Source organism: Staurois parvus, unplaced genomic scaffold (assembly GCF_062004578.1).
Source record: "Staurois parvus isolate SC_StPar_1 unplaced genomic scaffold, SC_StPar_1.0 ptg000965l, whole genome shotgun sequence".
Taxonomy (NCBI): Eukaryota; Metazoa; Chordata; class Amphibia; order Anura; family Ranidae; genus Staurois; species Staurois parvus.
In genome coordinates, this window is record NW_028318761.1 from 389758 (window position 1) to 408935 (window position 19178).

General features: G+C 46.4%; 1 pseudogene; it reads right to left on the reverse strand.

Annotated features, from left to right (window-relative positions):
* Positions 1 to 19178, reverse strand: part of LOC149441611 (uncharacterized) — a 71485-nt pseudogene that overhangs the window by 34729 nt on the left and 17578 nt on the right.

A 19178-nucleotide genomic window follows, 5' to 3' on the forward strand; every position in this document is an offset into this window, starting at 1 on the left:
TGTAACAGGGTGACAACCCTGATCAGTCTGCAGGAACATTACACAGCAGCGTTGTCACCCTGTACAGGGAAGTCTTAGATAGATTATAAGTAAGATACACAAGTAAAGTCCAACTTCAGCTAACGCTTCTACAGCAGTTACAGCAACAGGTTCTCTATAAGGTTCAACCCCCCATATGAATGGAAGATGACAGTTGTAAGCACCCCCAGCAGTGTTATATGGTGTTTCCCAACTCCCCTAACTTTCATTTTTGCCAAATAGCTTGGCCTTCTACAGGAAGCAGAAAAAAAATCAGATCAACTGGAAGGGTCAGCAGAAAAAAATCAGATCTACTGGAAGGGAATGTTACAAGGGGAGACTCAGAAAACATAAAACGTTTATGCTAATGACAGATTCCACCATTTATGTAATTATTGATTTTGCCCATTGTTACACTTTAGTGCCGATGTCTTAGCATTTCCAGGAATAATTAGCGATCTTTGCACACTTTGCCCCAAAAAGGGACCCGTTCATTCAGAGTCATTAAGGTGAACCCCAATAAGAGGAATTTCAGTCTCCCAGAAGAAGTGGTAGGAATATGACCGCACACTTAGCACTTTGTAAGTTCAGATCTCTTGCAGTTGTACCGTGTGAATAGTTTATGGAGATGAGCAATAGCTGGACAAAACAAAAAAAGATAACAAGGACATCCAATCTTCACCTGATAGGATCACTTTTGAGAAAACCAGATGAAACATAAGTGGTCAGCTGGGAGTAGGTGATACTGTTGAATATGTCCCCTAAAACAGCATTAACTCCGTGTTGGAAGGCCTACACCAGCTTAAGAAGTTACTCTCTAACCAGAGACCTCTATCTGGCTGGTATCTCAGCTACAGACCTGCCTGCAAAGCTGTCATCCATGAGAGGAGATGGAACATGGAAAGGAGGCATTGATCATGGGAGAGGAGGTGGAACATGTAATGGGAGGTGTGGACAAGGTGGGCTTAGCTGGAGCCCTCAAGCCTAGCTTATGATGTATCAGTTCTCAAAAGAACCTGGAATGGACTTTCCTAATGAGTTTTCAGAGGCTTGGCAAGAAGCCATTGGACCCCATCCTAGACTCTGGTACTGAGGCAATGTTGGTCATGTATTGGTTGGTCAGATTCTGGCAATGAAGAAAACACATGGGAACATAGCTCAGTTAGTGAATGATGAAAATGCATTACATGTTCAGTCAATGCTCCATAAAAAAGGATAAAGATGAGAATGATGAGGAATACAGTTCAGTCATTGCTGCTTGTCTGAAGAAATGTCCAAAGGTAAAATATTCACAGGCCTTCTAGGTGTGTTTCTGATGGACATAATCACTAAACCCAATGAATCCGATCATTAGAGTCCTGTTTCTTCAAAGTTGTTTTTTTAAGTAGCATCATGTCTTCCCTAGTTTGTGGGAAGACATTGGGCCTGTGAGCCTAATGGGACAGCTGTGACTTCTTTAATATTGCCCCTTCTTCTGGAGTTTCCTCTATGTAGCTCAAGCTTGTGAATCCTCTGGTGATAGATTAGCCCGGCATTACCTGTAAAAGCTTTATCACATTCTGAACATTGATATGGATTCTCTCCAGTGTGAACCCTCTCATGTATGACAAGGTTTCCTCTCTGTTTAAAAGTTTTATCACATTCTGAACATTGATGTGGTTTCTCTCCAGTGTGGATCCTCTGGTGTGTGATAAGATATGACTTGTGTGTAAAAGCTTTGTCACATTCAGAACACTGATATGGCTTCTCTCCAGTGTGGATCCTCTGGTGTATGAAAAGATTTGACTTGTGTGTAAAAGCTTTGTCACATTCAGAACACTGATATGACTTCTCTCCAGTGTGGATCCTCTGGTGTATGAAAAGATTTGACTTGTGTGTAAAAGCTTTGTCACATTCAGAACACTGATATGACTTCTCTCCAGTGTGAACCCTCTGGTGTATGATAAGCTCTTTCTTGGTTAAAAAAGCTTTGTCACATTCAGAACATTGATATGGCTTCTCTCCAGTGTGCATCCTCCGGTGTATGATAAGATTTGACTTCTGTGTAAAAGTTTTGTCACATTCAGAACACTGATATGACTTCTCTCCAGTGTGAACCCTCTGGTGTATGAAAAGATTTGACTTGTGTGTAAAAGCTTTGTCACACTCAGAACACTGATATGGCTTCTCTCCAGTGTGGATCCTCTGGTGTATGATAAGATGTGACTTGTGTGTAAAAGCTTTGTCACACTCAGAACACTGATATGGCTTCTCTCCAGTGTGGATCCTCTGGTGTATGATAAGATGTGACTTGTGTGTAAAAGCTTTGTCACACTCAGAACACTGATATGGCTTCTCTCCAGTGTGGATCCTCTGGTGTGATATAAGATATGACTTCTGTGTAAAATCTTTGTGACATGCAGAACACTGATATGACTTCTCTACAGTGTGAGCCTTCTGGTGTCTGATAAGATTTGACTTCCATGTAAAAGCTTTATCACATTCAGAACACTGATATGGCTTCTCTCCAGTGTGCATCCTCTGGTGTCTGATAAGATATGACTTCCATGTAAAAGCTTCGTCACATTCAGAACACTGATATGGGTTCTCTACAGTGTGAACCTTCCGGTGTGTGATATGTTTTGCCTCCATTGTAAAATCTCTGTCACGTTCCAAACAAGAAATAGCTTGAAATGACTCCTCTTATGTATATATGGGTTGGACTTTACTGTAAAGCAATTGTCACTTCCAGAACACTGAAATGACTTTTCTCATGTTGTCCTCTGAGGTTGGATCAGTGTTGAAGAGGACCCAAAGCACTTATGACATTTAGAACACGGATATGACTTGTGTCCTGTGTGACTCCTCCAGTGAACTGCAATAAAAACTTTCAGTCAATTAAGACACCCAGATGTTTGGTTTCCCATGTGACTGAGTTGTATTCACGAAGACCAGCATGACCGAAAACGTGGTTCATCAATCCACCTGTACAAAAAAAAAAAAAAAAATCAGAATTCTATATAAAGGGCTAAAGTTGGTTTTTATTTTTAATGATCATTATTAAATATATCTTATATATCATCGCAGGCTGTGTCAGCATTATGGTTGTCCTCAAAGGACCAGTTGTAACTGTAAGACTAGATGTCCAGAGCACCTCACCCCCCCCATTACATCAGATGCCAAGAACCCCACACCCACCCTAACATCACCGTGCACCTCCTTTGGGGGCAGAGTGGGAAAGCAGAAAGTGCAGGGTCTGGAGGAGGACCAGAGGAGGAGTGGAGTAAATTACCAGAGTCTGCTGAATGCTGAGACCAAGGGAGGTGGAGATGAGGGGATGATGCAGCTGCACTGAGAAGTACAGGATTTGGTAGAGGAGTTCTTTTCTCCTCTCTGCTGCCGACTGCTGAGACAAGGTGGGGGAGGAGACAAGGGGTACCTGCAGGAGAGGTGCAAGGGCCACATGAAATAACCTGGATGGCAGGATCCGGATACAGGTGTTTGACACCTGTGTTATATATATAGAAAGCATATGTACATCATCATTTGTATATATATATATCAGTGATGGCGAACCTTTTTGAGCCCGAATGCCCAAACTGCAACACAAAACCAACTTTATTATGTCAAAGTGCCAACACTGGAATTAATCACTTGCCTACCGGGCACTTCTACCCCCTTCCTGCCCAGGACAATTTTCAGCTTTCAGTGCTGTTGCACTTAACAATGACAATTGTGCGGTCATGCAACACTGTATTCATATGCAATTTTTATCATTTTTTTTCACACAAATAGAGCTTTTTTTGGTGGTATTTAATCACCACTGGGTGTTTTATTTTTTGCACTATAAATGAAAAAAGAGCAAAAAATTAAAAACATAAAAGGTTTCCTTTGCTTCTATTCTAAAATTTTGCAAACAGGTAATATTTCTTCTTTGATGTGCGTTGGTGAGGCTGCACTGATAGGCAGCACTGATGGGCATTGATGAGGCGGCACAGATAGGTAGCACTGATGAGGCGGCACTGGTGATGCACTGATATGAAGGAAATGATGGGCACTGATAACCGGCACTGACTGATAGCACCAACTGGAGGCACTGACAGACGGCACTGACTGGCGGAACTGCTGGGCATCATTGATGGGTGGCACTGATGGGCGGCACTGATGGGCAGCACTGATGGGCGGCACTGACAAGTGGCACTGCTGGGCAGCACTGACAGGCGACTCCGCTGGGCACTGATGGATGACACTGCTGGGCGGCATTGCTGGGCCCTTCTGAATGGCACTGATAATCAGTGCCCTGATTATTAGTGCAGATTTCCCGTCACATTTGCTGGTTATCTGCAGTACTTTCTTCAATCTGTGACAGCGTGCAGCCGATAACCAGAAACTCTATTTACACTGTGATCAGCTGTGTCATTGGATAGAGTTGATCACGTGGTAAAAGGCTGCTGTAATTGGCCTTTTACCTTATCACGTGTTTAGCTGTATCCGTAGGACAAAGCGATCACTGGCAGTGCAGGGTGTGTGCCACTGGGTTCGCGTTGTGGGACGCCCTCCCAGAACTAGACAACCGTGCTGTAGCCATCTTTTGGCTATAGCATGGTTGGCAAGCAGTTAACCACTTGCCTACAGGCACTTCTACCCCCTTCCTGCCTACAGGCACTTCTACCCCCTTCCTGCCTACAGGGCACTTCTACCCCCTCCCTGCCTACTGGGCACTTCTACCCCCTCCCTGCCTACAGGGCACTTCTACCCCCTTCCTGCCTACAGGGCACTTCTACCCCCTTCCTGCCTACAGAGCACTTAAACCCCTTTCCTGACTACAGGGCACTTCTACCTCCTTCCTGCCTACAGGACACTTCTACCCCCTTCCTGCCTACAGAGCACTTCTACCCCCTTCCTGCCCCCCGGGCACTTCTACCCCCTTCCTGCCCACCGGGCACTTCTACCCCCTTCCTGCCTACAGAGCACTTCTACCCCCTTCCTGCCTACCGGGCACTTCTACCCCCTTCCTGCCTACAGAGCACTTCTACCCCCTTCCTGCCTACTGGGCACTTCCACCCCCTTCCTGCCTACAGGGCACTTCCACCCCCTTCCTGCCTACCGGGCACTTCTACCCCCTTCCTGCCTACAGAGCACTTCCACCCCCTTCCTGCCTACCGGGCACTTCTACCCCCTTCCTGCCTACAGGGCACTTCTACCCCCTTCCTGCCTACCGGGCACTTCTACCCCCTTCCTGCCTACAGGGCACTTCTACCCCCTTCCTGCCTACAGGGCACTTCTACCCCCTTCCTGCCTACAGGGCACTTCTACCCCCTTCCTGCCTACAGGGCACTTCTACCCCCTTCCTGCCTACAGGGCACTTCTACCCCCTTCCTGCCTACCGGGCACTTCTACCCCCTTCCTGCCTACAGGGCACTTCTACCCCCTTCCTGCCTACAGGGCACTTCTACCCCCTTCCTGCCTACAGAGCACTTCCACCCCCTTCCTGCCTACCGGGCACTTCTACCCCCTTCCTGCCTACAGGGCACTTCTACCCCCTTCCTGCCTACAGAGCACTTCCACCCCCTTCCTGCCTACCGGGCACTTCTACCCCCTTCCTGCCTACAGGGCACTTCTACCCCCTTCCTGCCTACAGGGCACTTCTACCCCCTTCCTGCCCCCCGGGCACTTCTACCCCCTTCCTGCCCACCGGGCACTTCTACCCCCTTCCTGCCTACAGAGCACTTCTACCCCCTTCCTGCCTACTGGGCACTTCTACCCCCTTCCTGCCTACCGGGCACTTCTACCCCCTTCCTGCCTACAGGGCACTTCTACCCCCTTCCTGCCTACAGAGCACTTCCACCCCCTTCCTGCCTACCGGGCACTTCTACCCCCTTCCTGCCTACAGGGCACTTCTACCCCCTTCCTGCCTACAGAGCACTTCCACCCCCTTCCTGCCTACCGGGCACTTCTACCCCCTTCCTGCCTACAGGGCACTTCTACCCCCTTCCTGCCTACAGGGCACTTCTACCCCCTTCCTGCCCCCCGGGCACTTCTACCCCCTTCCTGCCCACCGGGCACTTCTACCCCCTTCCTGCCTACAGAGCACTTCTACCCCCTTCCTGCCTACTGGGCACTTCCACCCCCTTCCTGCCTACAGGGCACTTCCACCCCCTTCCTGCCTACCGGGCACTTCTACCCCCTTCCTGCCTACAGAGCACTTCCACCCCCTTCCTGCCTACCGGGCACTTCTACCCCCTTCCTGCCTACAGGGCACTTCTACCCCCTTCCTGCCTACAGGGCACTTCTACCCCCTTCCTGCCTACAGGGCACTTCTACCCCCTTCCTGCCTACCGGGCACTTCTACCCCCTTCCTGCCTACAGGGCACTTCTACCCCCTTCCTGCCTACAGGGCACTTCTACCCCCTTCCCGCCTACAGGGCACTTCTACCCCCTTCCCGCCTACAGGGCACTTCTACCCCCTTCCTGCCTACTGGGCACTTCTACCCCCTTCCTGCCTACTGGGCACTTCTACCCCCTTCCTGCCTACAGAACACTTCTACCCCCTTCCTTACCAGGCCAATTTTCAGCTGTCAGCGCTGTCACACTTTGATTGACAATTGCACGGTCATGCAAGATTGTACCCATATGAAATTTTTATCATTTTTTTCTCACAAATAGAGCTTTCTTTTGGTGGTATTCAGTTGCTGCTGGAAACTTTACTTTTTGTGCTATAAGCAAAAAAACTGCAAAAAAATTTGAAAAAAAAAAAGTTTCTTTGTTTCGATTATAACATTTTTCAAACAGGTAATTTTTCTCCTTCACTGATGTGCGTTGATGAGGCAGCACTTATGGGCACTGATAGGCGGCACTGATAGGCAGCACTGAAGGGCACTGATAGGTGTCATTGATAGGCGGCACTAATGAGGTGGCACGGATAGGCGGTACTGATAGGCAGCACTAATGAGGTGTCACAAATAGGTGGCGCTGATATGCGGCACTGATAGGCCACACTGATAATGGGTACTGATAGAGAGCACTGATAGGTGGCACTGACTGACATCACTGCTGGGCACTGACTGGCACAACCACTGGGCATTGACTGGTGGCACTGACTGGCAGCACTGCTGGGCTGCACTGATGGGCACTGGTGGGTGGCACAGGTGGGTGGAACTACTGGGCACAGGCAGGCGGCACAGGAGGGCACAGGTGGGTGCATTGCTGGGCACAGGTGGGCGGAACTTGTGTGTGGCACTGCTGGGCACCGATCATCACTGATGATCAGTGCCCTGATGATTGGTGCTGATCCCCGCTCTGACAACTGCTGGTTTTCGGCAGTACTTTCCTCACGATCTGACACCGTGAGGAAAGTGCAGCCGAAAACTGGCATTTGCATTTCCCGGGGATCAGCGTGTCATTGGACACGGTTGATCACGTGGTAAAAGGCAGCTGTGATTGGCCTTTCACCACGTCACGTGATCAGCTGCGCCCAGTGCGCGCCCCTAGAGCGCGTTCTGGGAGGACGTCATATTACGCCCTCCCAGAACTGGCCGGCCGCAGTGCAGCCATCATTCGGCTATCTGCGGTCGGCAAGTAGTTAATCTCACCTCTGGCAGTGTCTGTGTAGCTTCCAACCCAGCAGCTCATTCCCATCCACGCTGAACACGTCGCCCCTGGCCCGGAGCAGTGTGGGAGCCTCTTCCTCTCTTCCACGCCCATCCCCGCTACATCACCCCTGGTGCCAGATCTGCATAGGAGCCGTTTCCTCTCATCCATGCCCACCCTGGCCCCAGAGACATGTGGGAGATGTAGTTCGATGGGGGTCCAGTGTGGACGAGATCTGGATGGCCGGTCACTGTGCGTGGTCCATGTGTGCTCATCTTCCTCTTCTTCCTGGCGTGCCCACTGAGATGGCTCTGCGTGCCATAGGTTCGCCATCACTGATATATATATAATATTTTTTTTTTAATTAAACTAAATTGTATTGTTTAAGTTTTTAAGTGCACACAGTATATCCAACATTCAGCCCAGACAATGGAGTCATACATTCTAATGTATAAGCAGTTGTGGCAATGTTACAGATCATACAGAACAATAACTTGCTTTGTCTCTGGTGTCACTTTTACTTTCTATAAACAAATGAAAAGAGAAAAAAGAAGCAACGTAGAACAATTCACCTGTACATGGCAAGTAACTCTCTCCAGTACATACATAGATAGCTGACTCCGTTCAAGTAGGCCTGTGTCTACAGGATCATACACCAAGTATCGGCCTCCAATGTAGTCACCATTTAGTAGGGTACAGTTGGCTGGTCCATTTTTAGGGGCCTAAAAAAGTTAAACCTATAAAAAGCTATGACAAATGAAGTATGGGGAGTGAGTACCGGAGTATCCAGCCAGTTCTGCCGAAGAGAGATAAGTCTCGGACGGTACAGATATCCCCCAAATGTCAGGACGGTACAGATATCCCCCAAATGTCAGGACGGTACAGATATCCCCCAAATGTCAGGACGGGACAGATATCCCCCAAATGACCTCTTTTTTCAAAGTAGTCTGACGTATTTCATAAGAGGCACGGCAAGTTTTTTGAAGTTGTAATTTTTTTGTCATAATTTTCAGGAAATGAAAAAATGAAAAAAAATGATTTTCACTATTTTTTTTTTTTTACATCCTGTCACCAGTGCAGTACAGTGTCATCATATAACTGGCATGGCGGTGATCAGGGACACTGACTGGTGACAGCACGAAAAAAAAATATATAATTTTTTTAAATTTTTTTTAATTGTTTTATTATTTTTAATTTTTTATTACATTTTTTTCTCTTTTTATGATTTTTTTTCATTTTTCACTATGACCAAAGTAGTATATTACCATAGTAACATTGTACTACTTTGGGGAAGTAATCAGTATTTTTTTTTTTTTACACAATTTGCTTATAGCAAAGAATTACTTTGCTATAAGCAAGCATTTACCTGAATGACATCGATTCATTCAGGGTTTTTTTTGTGCTTAGCTGTGATTTGGCCAAGGCTAATCACATGACACAGCTGGGCTGTGATTGGCCCAGCTTGTGCATGTGATCTCTGTGACCATTCACAGCTAGACACACTTGTATACAATGGATGGCGTGAAATGAAGCCATCCATTGTATATAACTGGCATGTGACCTGCAGATTGGTCACAGCAGGTCACATGGTACTGGCAAAGGGGCCGGTACACAGATCTGTCATCGGCCGTATCTGAGGTACACAGCTGGTGACAGATCGCACCGCAGTGGGCATGCGCAATGTGTGCTCCGGAAAGGACGCCATATGATATCCACCCGGATGGATGAGCTTTTCATCCAGCCACCATCTGCCTATAGGCTGGGTGGCAACGTGTTAAACTGGAGGGGGTGATCTCAGTGGAAAGAGTGTCTTGAGTGGGGGAGGGGTGACAACACTAGGGGAGAGAGTGTCCTCGGAAGGGGAGGGGGAAGGGTGTCCCCAGTGCAGGAAAGGAAGGGGAAGGGGTGTCTTCAAAGGAGGAAAAGAGGGGAATGGAGTATCTTCAGTGGAGAGGGTGTCTTTAGTGGGGGAGGGGTGTCCTCTGTGGGTGGGAAAGGGGGAGTTCTTAGTGGAGGAGGGGAAGGGTTTGTTGGGTAAATGACACCAGATCAAAGTCCTCCTGAGAAGTTCCTAAAAAAACAACTGTCTTGTCTATGTAAAAATATAACTTTAGCTGAATATTAGAAAGCACGGCGTATTCTGAGGGGGCTAGGAGGTAAACTGGCCCCAGCTTAGTTTGCGGACAGGGAGGAGTCCAGTGGTCTGTTTGCGGACAGGGAGGAGTCCAGTGGTCTGTTTGCAGACAGGGAGGAGTCCAGTGGTCTGTTTGCAGACAGGGAGGAGTCCAGTGGTCTGTTTGCAGACAGGGAGGAGTCCAGTGGTCTGTTTGCAGACAGGGAGGAGTCCAGTGGTCTGTTTGCAGACAGGGAGGAGTCCAGTGGTCTGTTTGCAGACAGGGAGGAGTCCAGTGGTCTGTTTGCGGACAGGGAGGAGTCCAGTGGTCTGTTTACGGACAGGGAGGAGTCCAGTGGTCTGTTTACGGACAGGGAGGAGTCCAGTGGTCTGTTTACGGACAGGGAGGAGTCCAGTGGTCTGTTTGCGGACAGGGAGGAGTCCAGTGGTCTCTTTGTGGACAGGGAGGAGTCCAGTGGTCTGTTTACACAAGTCCTAAACAAGAGCTCCATTGTTCTCGGAGTTTAATTTCTCCAGAAGGAAGAACCTGTTCTGGCTGTACAGATCACACAGGTGGAGTCTACACTGCAGTCTGCATTGTCAGCCGAGCAGCTGAAGGAGTCCAACATCTAAACGTCTACTAATCAGGCGTACTCTTGGAGCACCACCTACACAAGACTCACCTCATCCATCTAGACTGCTCACTAGAGCTTCTTCTACAGCCTCTGACCCATCACTTCCCTCCTCTGCTGGAGGCACTTTATTAGGATCTATAGAGGGACAACACCCACCTCATATTGTACATCGGAATCAAGGAAACAGCAGAGATCCGGCCACAGGGGAGGTAGGAAACATCAACACTGCAACAAGGGATCTCCCACTCATCCAACCATCCCAACAGATGATTCATCAACAGAAATAGACGGAATTGTCACCTTCTCCTCAGCTGGACTGACATCGGGGAAGATGGACCTTCTGGGGAAAGGTTTGGGCTTTAGCCCTAAAGGTATCATGAAGAAGTTGTTGTTGGCTCAGGACTTGTATAGATGTTTTAGGAATATTAGATTGAAGGGACATTATTCTTGGAGAGGTGATATTGAGGGATCATCTGTAGTCACATCACTGAGTAGGTCTGTCTGAGGTTTGCAGACAAAATGGAAGTTTCCACCACCCACTACATATGCAGCAGCAGAAATGTTTCTTCATTTGGATGATAAAGATGGTGACGTATGACAGTCTATGATCAGGAACTCTGGGGTCATATCCTAATAATGGGACCATTGAGGAGAAAGGTGCATTGCCATCATTAGCAGCAAGGGGAGATATAACATTGAAGCCAGCTGATAAGGGGGGATGGGTGGTCATTATGGACACAGCATGTGATGACAATGAGACACTGGAGAGTGCAAAGTCTGGTGCAGCTCTGCATGGGAACCAATCAGCTTCCAGGTTTATGGTCAAAGCTTAATTGAACAAGCTGAAGTCAGAACCTGATTGGCTCCCATGCACAGCTGCCCCAGATTTTGCACACTCCAGTTTTAGTAAATCAGCCCCATTGTGTCCATCTGAGATGGTTTGTGGCAGATCCCGGGTTGTGAGTTCCATTCAGTACAATGTCTTTGGGTTCTCTTGCTAGTTGACTGCCCCCTTGTTAGTTGAGGTGTTTGTAGTCATAGAGGTGTTGGGTCATGATGGAATGATGTTGTGTCAGGTGAATGGTAGGCTCTGACCTGGTTTTATCTGCCAGCTCTGTGTTGATTCGCTGAGTTTTCTATTGTTTGTTATGTCCATCCTTGGAATTAGGGAGGACAGTATGATGTTGGAGTGAGGACATTTTTGTTGTGCGGTCTCTGTTAGTTGTAATAGTTTATTCTCAGAGGTTTCCTTTTGTCCCTGGAGGATGTTTGGGTCGGTGTGTATGATGATATGTTTGGGTCGGTGTGTATGATGATATGTTTGGGTCGGTGTGTATGATGATACGTTTGGGTCGGTGTGTATGATGATATGTTTGGGTCGGTGTGTATGATGATATGTTTGGGTCGGTGTGTATGATGATATGTTTGGGTCGGTGTGTATGATGATACGTTTGGGTCGGTGTGTATGATGATACGTTTGGGTCGGTGTGTATGATGATATGTTTGGGTCGGTGTGTATGATGATATGTTTGGGTCGGTGTGTATGATGATATGTTTGGGTCGGTGTGTATGATGATATGTTTGGGTCGGTGTGTATGATGATATGTTTGGGTCGGTGTGTATGATGATATGTTTGGGTCGGTGTGTATGATGATATTTTTGGGGTCGGTGAAATACGGATCATTGATGACTCCTATCGCTTGTTCAGTTGTTGGACTTGAATTTTGTTGTCTCTTGTTCCTGGGAAGAGCCGTTTGGTGTTTAGATATTTCCCATTGGAGTCTATTAATAACAATAAGAATCCGGAGATTGTTGGCTGTTCTTGTGCTTTGATGATTGTTTGTTTGTAGGGATGGGCTTCATGGTCGAGTTGAACCTAAGTTTGATTTGAACATGGGCCGTTCGTGTGTTCAGCAAACACAAATAGTACGGTCATTCAGTGGGGTGTTTGCTCACCATGCCCCACAATGCACTGCGCCCTGACAATGCATTGTGATTGGACAAAGCAATGCACCTAACCACAAGTCAGGTGTAATACTTTGACCAATCACAGTGCGTGGTGATGTCACAAGGGGGCGGGGTATATAAAAACTGTTTTCACGGCCCCAGCTGTCAGACAGCCGGGAGCCAGCATCACAAGCAGAGCTTTTTTCCCCTTTTTTGGGTAGCGGTGGTGTCAGGATCGTGATTGATGTTGGATCTACTTTGGGGGACATTTTTTAAAATGTTTTTTTTAATAAAGGACTTGTCAAAGACTGACTCCTATCACTTTTTACACTACACTTTTTTTTGTGAATGGGTAGCGGTACCATATACTGCCTACTCATTCACATAGGAGGGGGCCGGGATCTTGGGGCCCCCTTGTTAAAGGGGGCTTCCAGATTCCAATAAGCCCCCCAGGCTACAGACCCCCACAACCACAGGCTACGGATGTCGGAAAGAGGCCCTTGTCCCCATCAATATGTGGACAAGGTGCTTTGGGGGGCTCCTGGCCCAAGGCACCCCTCCATGCTGAGGGCATGTATCCTGGTATGGTTCAGGAAGGGGGACGCTCACCACCCCTTTCCTGACCTGCCGGGCTGCATACTCAGATAAGGGTCTGGTATGGATTTTGGGGGGACCCCCATGCCATTTTTAACCAATAGCCATCCGGCCAATAGCTGTTTGGTGGCCAGGAAAAGGCTGTAGATTTCCAGGTGGAAGCCATATGGCGTCCTCCCACACATGCACAGTTTTTGCACTTGCAGAGCGCACAGCGGAGCTATCTGTCACAGGCCGTGTACCTCGAACATTGCCGATGACAGATCTGTGTACCAGCCCCAGTTGCTGGTACCATGTGACCTGCTGTGACCAATCACAGCACTTCACATGACAGTTATATACAATGGATGGCTTCATTCGTGCCATCCATTGTATACTAGTGTGTCTAGCTGTGAATGGTCAGAGCGATCACATGCACATGTCATGTGATTAGCTGTGGCCAAATCACAGCTAAGCACAAAAAAAAAACCCTGAATGAATCGATGTCATTCAGGTAAATGCTGGCTTATAGCAAAGTAATTATTTGCTATAAGCAAATTGTGTAAAAAAAAAAAAAATACCAAAAAACAAAATACTGATCACTTCCCCAAAGTAGTACAATGTTACTATGCTAACATTATACTACTTTGGACATAGTGAAATAAGAAAAAAAAAATATTAAAAAAGGAAAAAAATGTAATAAAAAATTAAAACTAATAAAAAAAAATATATATATTTTTTTTTTCATACTGTCACCAGTCAGTGTCCCTGATCACCACCATGCCAGTTATATTATGATGCTGTACTGCACTGGTGACAGGATGTAAAAAAAAATAGTGAAAATAATTTTTTTTAATTTTTTCATTTTCTGAAAAATTCTGACAAAAAAATACAACTTCAAAAAACTCGTCATGCCTCTTATGAAATATGTTGTCTACTCTGCAAAAAGGGGTCATTTGGGGATATCTGTACTGTCCTGACATTTGGGGGATATCTGTACCGTCCTGACATTTGGGGGGATATCTGTACCGTTCTGACATTTGGGGGGATATCTGTACCGTTCTGACATTTGGGGGATATCTGTACCGTCCTGACATTTGGGGGATATCTGTACCGTCCTGACATTTGGGGGATATCTGTACCGTCCTGACATTTGGGGGATATCTGTACCGTCCTGACATTTGGGGGATATCTGTACCGTCCTGACATTTGGGGGATATCTGTACCGTCCTGACATTTGGGGGATATCTGTACCGTCCTGACATTTGGGGGATATCTGTACCGTCCTGACATTTGGGGGATATCTGTACCGTCCTGACATTTGGGGGATATCTGTACTCTCCTGACATTTGGGGGATATCTGTACCGTCCTGACATTTGGGGGATATCTGTACTCTCCTGACATTTGGGGGATATCTGTACTCTCCTGACATTTGGGGGATATCTGTACCGTCCTGACATTTGGGGGATATCTGTACCGTCCTGACATTTGGGGGATATCTGTACCGTCCTGACATTTGGGGGATATCTGTACCGTCCTGACATTTGGGGGATATCTGTACCGTTCTGACATTTGGGGGATACCTGTACCGTCCTGACATTTGGGGGATATCTGTACCGTCCTGACATTTGGGGGATATCTGTACCGTCCTGACATTTGGGGGATATCTGTACCGTCCTGACATTTGGGGGATATCTGTACCGTCCTGACATTTGGGGGATATCTGTACCGTCCTGACATTTGGGGGATATCTGTACCGTCCTGACATTTGGGGGATATCTGTACCGTCCTGACATTTGGGGGATATCTGTACCGTCCTGACATTTGGGGGATATCTGTACTCTCCTGACATTTGGGGGATATCTGTACTCTCCTGACATTTGGGGGATATCTGTCCCGTCCTGACATTTGGGGGATATCTGTACTCTCCTGACATTTGGGGGATATCTGTACTCTCCTGACATTTGGGGGATATCTGTACCGTCCTGACATTTGGGGGATATCTGTACCGTCCTGACATTTGGGGGATATCTGTACCGTCCTGACATTTGGGGGATATCTGTACCGTCCTGACATTTGGGGGATATCTGTACCGTTCTGACATTTGGGGGATACCTGTACCGTCCTGACATTTGGGGGATATCTGTACTGTTCTGATATTCTTGGACCTCAAGAAAATAGATTGGCTGTCAGTACTTCAGGATTGATCAATTTTCAGATATCTCCCATAGTTTGTGAACTCTATAACTTCCCTACAGAATAAATCATAAATACTAATTTGGGTTATTTTCACCAAAGACATGTAGCAGAATACATCGCGGCCTAAATTTATGAAGAACAATTATTTATTTGCAAACTTTTATAACATAAACAAAAAAACATGTTTTTTTTTCAAAATTTTCAGTCTTTTTTTGTTAATTTAGCAAAAATAAAAACCCCAGCGGTGATTAAATACCACCAAAAGAAAGCTCTAGTTATGTGAAGAAAATGATAATATTTTAGTTTGGGTACAATGTTGTATGACCGCGCAATTGTCATTCAAAGTGTGAGAGCGCTGAAACCTGAAAATTGACCTGGGCAGGAAGGGGGTAAAAGTGCCCGGTATGGAAATGGTTAAGAAGCTCTGGGTAGTTCTGGTTATTAAGGATACGTGTGAGATTGGAACCTTGAGATTGGAAATAATATTTGGCCTTGCTGCAAATTCTGTCAATCAGTGCTAGAGTGGGGAACTGGGCTAGGGCTTTGAACTCACCTGCTTCCAGGCATTCCACTAAATGATCTGTGGACACAATCCCTAGAAGAAGTGAACTGACCGGGTCTGGGTGTGGATTGTCCCGCCAGGCTGGAAAGTGTTGTAACTGGGCCACAATATAATAAAGAGAAGGATTGGGAACCTCAGGGCCTCCCATATATTTAGCCTCCTGTAGAGTTTCTAGTTTATTCCGAGGCGTGGCATCCACCAGATTAAGGAGCCAAACACCATATCAAATCTTCTAAAGATCCGTATAGGAATCCAAACAGGGATGTTGTGCAGAATATAAAGTCATTGAGGGGCCCAGATCATTCTGATAAAATTACACCTCCCTACCACGGATCGAGGGAGTTTAGTCCAGCTAGTTGTTTTCTGTTGAAATGTTTTAATGAGAGGAAGTCAGTTTAGATCTGTATATTTCGATAGAGTGGGGTGAATGATAATACCCAGATATATAAAGGAGGCCACTATTTCAATCTGCGCAGCTTCAGGTGGTATGGGATGTGTAAGGGTGTCCAGTGGGAGAAGGGTGGACTTATCCCAATTTATTGAGAAGCCGGAGAAGGAGCCAAATTCACTGATTAATGTCATTAGGTGTGTCAATGACACGCAAATGTATCACCCAAAAACAGAAGGGTGTCATCACCATAGAACGCTACTTTCTCCATCTGCTCTCCTCTACAAAAACCATAAACCCGGACCCTCTCCAATGGCAGCCACCAGAGGTTCTATCACTATAGCGAATAACAGCGGGGAGAGAGGACAGCCCTGCCGTGTCCCTCTGCCTAGTGTGAATGAGATGGACAGGGCATTGTTAACCCGAATGGGCACAATAGAATAATTCAATCCACAAAATGAAAGTGTCCCCCAGGGTTACATTTCACAAGGACTTGCCAAAGGTATCTCCATTCTACACAGCCAAACACCTTAGGAGCATCGGGAGACAAAATTGCCATCACCCATATTATCAGAAGGGATTTGAAGGTTAAGATAAAGCCTATGACTATTGATTGCTGTAGATCTGAATGAAACCCGACTGATCCGGGTGAATAAGTGTAGAGATAACCCTAGTCAGTCTGGTCACCAGTACTTCAGTAATAATTATGAGGTCTGAGGTCAATAGCGATATGGGCCGGTAGGATTCTGCTAAGGTTGGGTCCCTCCCCGCCTTCAAGTACGACTATTATTGCCTCATACATGGGGAGGGAGTTCTGTTCCAATGCCACCTGGAGTATTTTAAGTAGTTCAGGTAGAAGTATTCCCCCAAAAGATTTGTAAATTTCCATGGGCAGCCCATCTCCGCCGGGAGCCTTGGAATTGGGGTATGAAGCTCCAGCCATCTGCAAGTCTTCAGGAGTGAGAGGTGTATTAAGCTTTTGCCTTTGATGAATAGTAAGTTGAGGAAGTGTTAAAAACTCCCGCATGCTAGTCATCAGAAGACACTTTGGGAGAGTAGAGCATTTCATGAAAAGATCTAAAGCCTTGTAAGATGGAGGGGGTATCTGTGACCAATTGAGTCGAGGACAGTTTTAAAGAAGAGATATGAGAAGATGGTCACTGAGCTTTTGCAATGATTGTGAGAATATGACCCGTCTTTTCCGTCTCCTCAAGGTTTGAGAAGAAAAAATGTTTGTTTTCAGCATGCTGAAGTTGGACAGTGCGCAGAAACTGTTGTGCCGCAAGTACCACCTCTCTGTATCAGGGTTGGTATTGCTAAGATAGGCTTGTTCTGCCTTAGTTACAGATTGGCCGGCCTCAACCTCCCATTGTCTGGAGTTGGTCTTCATTCTGGAAATGTCTTTGATACACGTGCCTCTAATATATGCTTTCAAAGCATCCCAAACAATCATAGGAGATGTTGAATGTCTGTATCCAAGTAGAAAGCCCTGTAATTGTTTATGCATTAAGTCAGTGAAGAGAGTTATCCAGAATGGATTGAGCTTCCACAATGTAAATGTAGAGGACCTTTTCAGGGACAAGGATACATGCATTGGGGAATGATCAGATAGGCTCCTGGCTAAAGAGGTCACCTGAGGTGTATATGGTAGAATCAGATTGGAACCCAATGCCAAATCTATACGGGATAGAGAGGAGTGGGAGCTTGAGTGACATGAAAATTGAGCATCTAGTGGGTGGAGGGATTGCCATAAGTCCCGGAGTCCTTTTTCCTTCATATGGCGTTCCAAAGGAGTGATTTGTCTAGGGCCAAGTGGGGATAATTTTTTAAGAGATCTAAGGAAGTATCCAAAAATGTGTTAATGTCCCCCATTACCAATAATGGTGTTTGTGGATGGGTGGCTATAAATTGAAACAGACATCTCACCATCTCCATATGAAATGGTGGAGGTACATACATATTTGCAAGAACACATAAATGAGAGTCCCAACTGTATAACAGAAATATATAACGACCCAACGGATCTATTTTGGATGAGATAACCATGAAAGGTACTCCTCTGACAACCATTATACTCATGCCCCTAGAGTACTGAGAGTGTGCAGCATGGAACTGAAGGGGGAACTCAGAGCGTTTCAAAAGATGAAGAGTATCCAAAGTCATGTGAGTCTCCTGAAGGCATACAATGGAAGGGTTTTGATGGCTGAGGAATGTGAAGACAGACGTTCTCTTCTTTGGGTCATGCAGGCCACGGACATTCCAAGAAAGGACAATATCCTTTTGATTGCTCATAGTTATGAAGGAGGTTATGAAGACTAGGAGTGTGATTCCTCCGGGGTAGTGTTCCGTCTCCCAAGGAAGTGTTTGGTGGGATATCGTCAGCACAATATATACAATTATAGGGAACACCCAGAGACGCTGGATCTCCTCTCACACTCCAGTAGGCGATAATTGGCGTAGGATGTTTTCCAGTCCAGAGACAGCATAGCAAGTGAAAAAAATATAAAAAACACCAGCTTAAGCCAAACCATGGGCAAACCTGAGTCAACTCAAAAACGCCCCGCAGGGTAACAGAAGGGGTAAGCAAAGGGACTATATGTGACATTCCAAAGGGTGTAGCCATGAGAGTCATCTGTTACTAAAGCAAAACAGGCAATCTACTCATCCCTGAACTCCGCTTTCATACTAAGGGAGAGACAAGGAGAAATTTGAGTTGGGAATGCCGGGCAATGGATAAGTCATACTGGAGCTGGACATAAGAGCCTTTCATTCCTATCCAGCCAGGTAGCTGCTGCTGCAGGGGAGTCATAGAATTGTACGGAGCCATCTGTTATGACTCGTAGCTTCTCAGGATAAATCATGGAGTAAGACACTTGGATCACACGTAGGCGGCATTTAACATCAGTAGATCTGGCTCACTTACGCTGGAATTCAGCTGAGAAATCTGGAAATATAGATATTTTTGCACCTTGTATTTCCATGGCAGGTGGTTGTCTAGCAAGATGGAGGATGACATCTCTATCCTTGTAATGTAAAAGTTTCAGTAGACAAGGTCTGTCAGGGGCCCCGTTGGAGGAGGACGGGGTGGGACCCTATGGGCTCTTTCCACTGAGAAAAAAGGTGTTAGGTCATCTTTGCCGAATGTATTCAGTAACCAAGTCTCAATAAATCCC